This window comes from Schistosoma haematobium, chromosome 1 (assembly GCF_000699445.3).
Source record: "Schistosoma haematobium chromosome 1, whole genome shotgun sequence".
NCBI lineage: Eukaryota > Metazoa > Platyhelminthes > Trematoda > Strigeidida > Schistosomatidae > Schistosoma > Schistosoma haematobium.
This window is the reverse complement of record NC_067196.1, coordinates 89,318,622-89,328,801: the sequence shown is the minus strand read 5'-3', so window position 1 is coordinate 89,328,801 and position 10,180 is coordinate 89,318,622.

Here is a 10,180-nt window from a genome sequence, read left to right as displayed (position 1 = left end):
CTACAGAATCATACCTTTGACTGCCGATTTTCTACTTATGAGCCAACGTGTTTTACGGGATTTACTCTGACAAAAATGTTCCAGACTTTTTTCTTTGTTTAACTAACTAGGTCATTTTAAAATGGAAAAATAATATAGTATAGAGTAGATCAGGGTTGTGGAATCTAATTTATAAATCCACATGTAGCTCTGCTAGAGTTACTGCCAGTCCCAAACCCGAATAAAAAAGGAGGGTTGAGCAGAGGGTTAGCAACCCCATCCCGTAGAAAACTAAATCTCTATAAAAACACCAACCAGAAAAAAAATAATTCAAACCATTTAAACTCTGCCCTGGGAGTTAGAAGGTCTTCATTTAGAAGAGTTATGACACCACATGGTGAAAGCCGAGTTCCTTAGTAAGTCACGAGGCTGATGCCCCTTCTAACAACCAGAGCAACAATTTTTATAGGTACATATAACTTATGTAATGAACTAACTTTAACTATGTAACAACCAGAAAGTACTAAATAGATTGTTATGAATAATATGAAATCCCTTTAAATCACTTTAATGATAACATGATTACCAGGATGTCAGTTTTTATATAGATAAACAATGAATGAGTGATCATGGTATTCAATTATTTATTATCTAATTTGTTTACAGGTAACTATAGACAACCGTATATTGTATGTAACATGTATAAATGACATATATTTAAGTGATGGTTATACCGTTCAATGTAAATCACTACTACAAAGACGTTACCTCAATATAAATCTATTGTCTTACGTATACTGAAGATACTAAGTATATAGAAAAGACAGAGAGAAGAGCTTCTATTAGGTTTTTATGTGAACACGTTCCTAAGAACTTATACCTGAAAAGAGAAAAATTCTTAACAAATACCACTTCAAGGCATCTTAACTGATAACTAGAACTTATTTTAGTTTGTATGGCAGTGGTTATCACAATCATACATTTACATTGAACTCACGAGTCAATTTAGGCTAGATCACCATGGAAAACCTGGAATCACTGGACGGCCGTTTCGTCCTAGTATGGGACCCCTCAACAGTGCGCATCCACTATCCCGCACCCTGCGAGATGCGAACCCAGGACCTATTAGTCTCGCGCCAGGCACTTAATCAAACTAGACCACTGAGCCGACATCCAATGGTTTTAATGTCTAACTTCAACCAATCCACGAAGTTGCGTGACCATCTTCCATTGTACTGAGATAGACACCTGTTTCTACCCGACACGGACTAGCTCCACTGGTCACGGCTTCTCACCAGAACTCCGAGAATTTTCTCACGAAGCTAGTCACTAGTGAGCACATGGTAATTATCAGTTTAGGTGTTGTGGAGATTGTTAAGATTTTGATTGAAATCACGAGTCAATTAAAGCTAGCTCACTATGGAAAACCTGGAAGCAGCGGACGGCCGTTTCGTCCTAGTATGGGACATTAATACCATTTGATGCCGGCTCAGTGGTCTAGTTGGTCCTGGGTTCGAAACTCGCTGGGTGCGGGATCGTGGGTACGCACTGCTGAGGAGTCTTGTACTAGAGCGAAACGGCAGTCCAGTGCTTCCATATTTTCCATGGTGGTCCAGCTTCAATTGGCCCATGATTTCAATCAAAATCTTAACATTCTCCACAACACCTAAACTCATACATTTATAATTTGACTTATCTATACAAAAGGGAAATATGATTAGACATTCTATCCCATAGTAATTGAGTGTTAATCAAACCCAGAAATTTATGTCTAAACCTCTGTTAAATACCTTCAGGTTTTCAATGGTTGTTTAACTAACATTGATTTTTCATTTTAATTAATCTTAATTTATTCATCCATTTTTTGTATCATAACATTCTTCTTATGATTTATTTTTGGTTTCCGTTTTAAAAACATTCATATTAACTTCAACGATTTAATTATGTTCAATCCTTGTTGATAATGAAGGGCCAATGAAATGTCATTGAACCGTAGCCAAATCATCCGGAAGTTGAGTCACTGAATATCGGACAGATCATCGATCCCTGTCAAAGTCAAGGGCAATCAACGGGCATCAGTCAACCGTATGTCATGGACTGGCCCATGTGGTAGTGGTGATGGTTGTCGTCTCACTATCTTCTCTGTACTCATTCTTACTAGTATATTTCCGTAATAACATCCTTTGTGTTGTACGGTCTTCATAGCATCCATAGTACCTTGATACGATGAAAAGGTAATCCACATAAAGTGCTAACCACAAGATATGACTTCGACGTTAGTTGTTGGTCATACCACTCCCGTCTAACTCGAGTAAGCCTCCGATTATTCGATAGAGATCATCGATGTTGATGATCTACAATAATTATTATCATCAGTTGTAATTTTAGGCTATTAACAATTGATAGAAATCGGTAATACAAAATGAATTCATTGTATTCAACCAATTTTGTCGTTTTTTTCTTTTCTAAACTTATCAAACGACCTAGTTTAACAATCCCACACTACGACGAAACGGCCGTTCAGTGCTTTCAGGTTTTCCATGGTGATCTAGCTTCAAACTGACTTGTGATCTTAACTAGTAAAACTAGTACAACCTCCACAAACCTCATTGTGATACTAATATACATGTATTGACTAAAAACATATTTATAGTAAACCAAGTTTAAAACAAACAAAGAAGAAATACCTTACATATTATTTAATTATTAACTCCAGGATGGCTATCAAACAAATCAAGAGCGGGAAAGTAGCACGACCTGACAACATACCAGCTGAAGCACTGAAGTCAGACATCGAAGCAACTACAAACATGCTTCACCTTCTATTCAAGAAGATTTGGGAGGAGGAACAAGTGCCGATAGACTGGAAAGAAGGACACCTAATCAAGATTCCAAAGAAAGGAGATCTGAGCAAATATGAAAACTATGGAGGCATTACACTACTGTCATTACCAGGGAGTCTTTAACAGAGTGTTGCTGAACTGGATGAAAGATGCAGTAGACGCCTAACTTCGAGATCAACAAGCTGGATTTCATAAGGATCGGTCGTGCACAGACCAAATTGCGTTACTACTGATCATCATCGAACAATTATTTGAGTAGAACTCGTCACTATACATCAGCTTCCTTGACAATGAGAAGGCGTTTGACTGTGTGGGCAGGAGAACATTATGGAAACTTCTTCGACACTATGGAGTTCCTGAGAAGATTGTCAACATTATCGGGAACTCATACGAAGTAGGATTCGAACTTACGACTGCAAAACCAGAAATGGTCATGACTTACAACTAAGATTATCACATAATTGAATAACAAAATCACAAGCTTATTTCTAAAACAATTGAAAACTGATTTTTAAGTACATTTTAATTCCACAACTAACTTTTGTCACTGTTTACTGTATGTGTACATTACGAAGTAGGTTTGAACTCCAATGAAATAACTATCTAGTATACTCAGGTTGTTATTGACACTTCGACAGATATCAGTTCATGATGATATCTAGTTTCAAACTTTCGAAACATCTCTGCAACCTAATTAACATTGTTAGTTCTTCATTCTGTTAAGAGATCTAGTGAATAGTGAATATTGGTTTCTTGTTCAATATGTTGATGAACGAATGCTTGCAGGTGAGACTAATGATAATAAATATTTTATTACTGAAATAATGGAAAGCATGGGGAACTACTAGAACCATCATCAAGAAGGTACAAGTATTTATGAATAGTTGTCCACACAAGATACTCAACATTCATTGACCGGATACCATCAGCAACAATCTACTGTTTGAGAGAACAAACCAGCTTCCAGCTGAAGAAGAAATTAGAAAAAGACGATGCAAATGGATAGGACATACATTACTCAAATCATCAAACTACATCACGATGCAAGTGCTAACCTGGAATCTTGAAGGGAAGCGGAAAAGAGGAATGCCAAAGAACAGATTACATCGGGAAATAGAAGCACATATGAAAATGATGAATAACAACTGGATAGAGATGGAAAGGACTGCGCAGGACAGGGTTGGGTGGAGAATGCTGGTGAGCGACCTATGCTCCTTCATGAGGAGTAACAGCCGTAAGTAAGTAAGTTATCATCATTTCTCTATTAAAAGAAAAACAACACTTTTTAAATAATGTTATACAAATGTAAAATATGTCGTGCAGAATATTTTATTCCAATGTTTGATATAAGCTGAACCTCATTCAATCGGTCACCTACAACGTAGGGCCAGGAAAATATATGCATCGGATCTAGTTGACATACCTCATTGGCACAACAAGAAATTGTACACCCTCAAGAAGTTTTGGAATTTCAAAATTTAAAATAAAATAAATTTGAGTCTTTTAAAATCAACTTAAAATTTGAAATCTAAGGTGCAAACAAAGTTAATTTCTAAACGGATGTATAAGATATCATCAATCTTAAAAGGATGGAGAGTGACTGACATTGATAAGTTTTCTACTTATCTTTAAGATGAATTTGAACTCTGATCTGTTTGATCAAATAATCCGTGTTCATATGGTGTTCGATCATGGAACTCAGCGTTCAAGTCATTTACAAAGTAACTAGAAATTTGCCAAAAACAGTGAATTTACATATTCTTAGCATTACCGAAGCATTTATCAAGTAGTGAAGGCGATAATTCATGAAGTGAAAATCTTATAATCACTTTAGAAGTAAACTACTTTTGAGTGTTTTTGTAAGCAATGATAGATAATGGCTAGCAGTGGGATCCAGGATGCGCGTTTCATCCTATTTGGGACTTGAAATCGAGAACCATAGCAACTTCCACAATACAAAGAAGGGATACATCAAACTGATACATATGAATATTTATTGACCTTTGAAAAATACTCAATGTTACTATTTCGACTTCGATTTGACGAGCCCCAAATAGGACGAAACGCGCGTCCTGGATTCCACCGCTAGCCACTCTCCATCATTGCTTATAAAAAGCCTGTGAATTAAGACAATATCGAGGCATACGCAAAGTATGCATATATACCAATAACAGACTGATCAGTTTCAGTCCTAAAACATCAATGGAAAGATTCAAGTAAAACAATACCAAGTGAATAGTCATAATAGTTATTAATATATACTGAATATAGAGAAGAAAAATAAACAAACTCATGAAAAAAAAATACATGAAAACACATTGGATACAACAGAATAGGATGATACTTATTTTCACATTCCAGTTTAGATAAATAATGAAGCTTATAATCAATGGAAGGGAAAATGTATACGAAGATTGAGGAATATGAGAATTTTTTTTAACTGATAGAATTCTGGAAAAGTTTTAGTGTCCAGTACTATTGTCAAGTCCATATGGATTATTCTAGCTTCCAAACGGACCGATTTATTTATTCATCTTGATTCCTATTTTGATCATGTCACTTTTATACGCTTATAAGTTTGACTGTTTTTTTATATGAGCGTATGTATATAAATTGCTTACCTTATTCATCACATGTTTTCAGCTTATTTTTATCCGGCTCTAAGATATTGAATCACGCTTTATCGAATATAGTTGGCATGTTTGCCCTCTTCAGTCTGCTTTCCCGCTTCATTTTTTTTTTCTTATTATCTCTCTAGGACAAAAATATATGTATGAAACATATGTATTCAAAATTCACTCTCGTATTTAACTTATTTTAGTCCATTATTCTGTAACGTGAATTAAGTCGATAATTCTATACGACAGTAGGTGGTATTCATATTTCGATCAAATCCAAGTTAGTTCAAAGAGCCATCAAAAGAGTCATTAATAACGATATAACTACGTAGTAATACGTTTACAAGACATAAAGATAAGTGAGGAAGTCTAAATTTTCTTTAGTTGGAAGTTTACTATTATATTGTTATTGTACATTGATGAATTGATAAATGTAACTTAAAACCAAAATAACAACTTCGAATTTACCATATTTCATCTAAGCCATTACTATTAATAATTTAAAACTAAATCTAGGTATTCAAAAAACAAAAAAAAAACAGGCTGTGAACCTTTCCCTCCCCTGGATACTCTTACTCTTTCATCATTCAATCAAAAAAAAATACTTCATTTTCTCAATTATAAATCGTTTTATTTTATTATTTCACTCCGTCAGTTATCCAATTTTATGCTTGTCACCATGTAGTTTTGATGTCAATTTTCAACTACTAGAAATGTGAATTCACTTGGTATTGTTTTACTTGTATCTTCCTATTGAGGTTTAAGACTGCAAATGATCAGTCTCTTATTAATATATGTGTATATACTGAGCGTATGCCTCGATATTGCCTTAATGTGTTTCAATGTGTTTTCAGAAATATTTCTATTCTAAAAGTTTTACATTAATTACCACACAACTATTTATCCCCTAACTTGAAATTCTGAAGGGAAGCGAAAAAGACAAAGGCCAAAGAACATATTACGTTGAGAAATAGAAACAGATGTGAAAAGAGTTGGAAAGGATTGTTCAGGACATGATTGAATGGAGAGAGCTAGTGGGCGGCCTATGCTCCTCCACGAGGAGTAACATGCGTAAGTAACTAAGTAAGTTAGTACGTATTCATCTCCTCTACTAGTTTATAATCCTTCCGTAATGTTGTTGTTCTTTCGTTAATCTTCATTAATATGATATACAATATTTACATTGGTTACAAGTAATTATTATGATTGTTTCTAGGTTGTAAGCAGCTGAAGAAGAACCACAATGTAAATGAATTCATCTCATTCTGTTATGTTTTGTTATTGTCGATTTAGTCAAAGTTGAAAATAGTTAAAATATAAAACAAACCTGAAATAGTTATTTATTACACAAAAAAAATCATGGAAAAATTTAGGACCAAGAATCAAGTCAATGGAAAATATAATCAAAATAATAAAGCATACAATGACAGCTTAAAGGTTAACAATAACCGATGAAGATCGAGGTCGATTGGACGATTCATTTCTACAGAAACTTTGTGCTACTGATGTTGTTCAGAAGAACAATCAACGTTTCACGACCAAACCATCTAGTTCAAAGAACAAAACCACCTAAATTACAATTATCTATCTATAAGACAAGAAGTGTTCTATATAAGATTATTTTGTGAGTTATTGGTAATGCCTAACTTAGTGTTTTCAACCAATAGTATCTATTAAAACTAACAAGGTCGGCATTAATGTTGAATATATAAGAAACGACTCCACTTCACCTTTTCTTACTAAGAGTTATGAGGACCATTTGATGTTACTAGTTGGAAGTTGAAATTCGACGAGATGACAGTTGATAAACATTTTTTTTTATTTGCTTAACAAGTTTAGCAGCATCTCACTGTTTACACTTTTATATTACGAAATTATGCAATTAATAATAATTCCACTTTGATGCCAAACATGAAATGCGCAAAAAATGACCTAAGTTGATTATTCTTTTGGCTGTATTGAGAACCCCATGATTTTGTCAGAAGAGGTGTATCTTCTAAATAGACTGTTGTTAGCTGATCAATCCTGAAATTTTGTCTTTTCCACTCTGACAAACGATTAATTACTTGATTAACTTGTCAGAATTTTGTAGGGTCTTTCATTAACCCATCAAAAGGGTCGGTATCATAAATCATAAGGTATAAAGGCGTGTATAGTAAACCATAAGGCATTTATTAGTCTACTCATGTAGAAAGTAATGTTCATATTTATTGCGGAAGATGGAGGGCTCATAGTGTTTCCAGAAAACTGAGTCACCGTGCCATGAAAGAGCTAGGCTGTAGTGCATCCAGCTACAGCTTCAATTGTATTTCGAATTTCCAGAAAGACAGATGGAAGTAAGCCTATAGACTGTGGTGCATTTACACTGGAATTGTAAGCTTTTGACTGTCGGTAGAATCGATCTGCAGTGTCGTTGACTTGTGAGGGATATAGGCATTCATTCAAAAAAGTTTTGCTCTTTTCTGTTTAAATTGTGTGCGGAATAATATGGATTCAAACTGACGTCAACAATCAATTTAATAATCAGTGCGCAATCGGATTTCGCAACTTGCCGTTCGATCAGTGCTTATGATACAGTCCCACAATTAGTTTTGTTGACGGATACTGCCTCTGATTACTATGTGAAACGATCTGTAGATTTTGCGGACTTTAAGCACCCATTTGGTTTTTGTAGGGCCATACTAGATTGAAAGAAACATAGTTGGAAGGTGTCCCAGGAGCTGAGGACAAATTTATGACTTATTGTCCGTCTAGGTAATCTAAATTTTTGTCAGTCTACGAAAGAGCATATCCATCCCACTACGTTTTTATTCATTCCAGATCAAGAAAATCATTGAACAATAAGATTACTGACTGCTTGAATACATGAATGAGGTAGGTTACGCAATATATTGAAGACTATTTGACGATGTTGTTTCCGTATGATTCGACGATCTTAACCTGTAGATGAATTACATAGCAAGGCGTCTTTACCCCTTCTAGTCGGTTTTAAATGAAGTTATCTATTATTAAATATAATTAGTAGGAAACAAAAATGTAGTTAACAAGTGCTTGAATATCCATCAAATAAATAAATCAAGATTACTGATTGTGAAGAAGGGTTGCCTAAAATTGTGGGATATATGTTGAAACTTAAAATAAATATCAGAAAGGGAGAGAAATAATGATGATGTTGTTCAGACTGAACCATCCTTCTCACAGAACGAAACTCCACCAAAATAGGATGGTAATTTTATTATGTAAGAAAATAAATCTGCTTTAGGTCATATTCTATAGAACTCCAACAAACGCCAACCAGCAATAAAACTTACTCTTGGTGAGAAAGATTGAACATTCACTCTCTCTATTTCGAAAACTTTAGAAAACCTCATTGAAATCTGAGATCTGTTTACAGAAGACTTTCATGGAATGGCCAGATATTGAGCTTCTATAAATCACTCTTATTAGTGGGAAGTGGAACTTAATTATATATCTTTTCACAATGAATCTGATAAATTTGCAGTAACGAACCTCCTAAGAGTAATACCTATAGAAAATGAATATCCAACGAGATAAGGCTGAAGAACCAGAAAATAAACGACATAGATACTATAGAAAGGATATATTTTTTTAATGTGACAAGAATGTTGCTCGTATTAACCTAAAGGTTGATGTTCTCCAGTCGACCAATGTTCCATACGAACTTAAAAGATAGCTATCAGATCTGACTTCCATGTGGGTTGGTTAGTTCACCTGCTACGGTGAAGTTAATTTTATTGGTTATTCCATGAGCGTTCCATCTAATGAGATTCAAGAAGGGTATCCAAAATTGTTAAAATAGTATCCACAAGAAGCTTCATAATTAGGCACTTTATAAACATGAATTATTTAATCAAGACAGACTCATCATTCGTAGTCATCCATAAGACATATGGAAACCTTTACAAAGAGAACTGGCTTCTGTCTTTTGATCATTGGTGAAGCCTTTGGGATAATTTTAGTAAAATACATTAATTAAACTCTCTGCCCACAGTCTTAGCCTTCAGTTTTTCAAAATATTGTCATCTCCCTCTCCTCGACTCATGTTTTACTGCCTACCTTTCTGACGTCCTTTGTGACTACACTGGGTTTCGATTTCGGCATTTTATCTCAATAGTTTACGCTACCTTTTTTCCGCAATTACTAATCTTTATCTATCTATTTGATAAATATTCAGCCTGTTTAGAACTATACTTTTGTTCATTATTAAGGACATCTATGATTAATTTCTCTTGTTTACTTTCTTTCCACAATGACGTGAAGCATAAGTTTTCAAACACTACGAGCTTGTTGTTGAGATCCCATGGGAATTCATCGATTACATCTTCTAAAGCTAGGAGAAGGCTGGAAACAGTTCTTCCGATCAGCATGCACCACGAAGACTCCTAAGGAACTGATAAATTATGTGTCAAACTAAGTGGATGATTACTTCTTCTGTAACCTAAATTGTAATGTTTTTAAGTGTTTCGAGTATTTAAAGGTTAACAATAAGCCTATAAATGGGTTTGTGTTCTCCACATAAAGGAGCTTCAGAGTAAAGCTTTGAATTATATTTTGCGCCTTTTCTTTATTGTTCAAGTTCAAGTGTAGAAGTAGATTCGGGGTTGAATGCTTGATTTCGAATTCCAAATATAGTACATTCGTTCGTGCTTATCTAATACTTCTTAATCCATTTGCGTCATTTCTGGGACTCTTATTTGGTACTATAATTCAAATACTTTA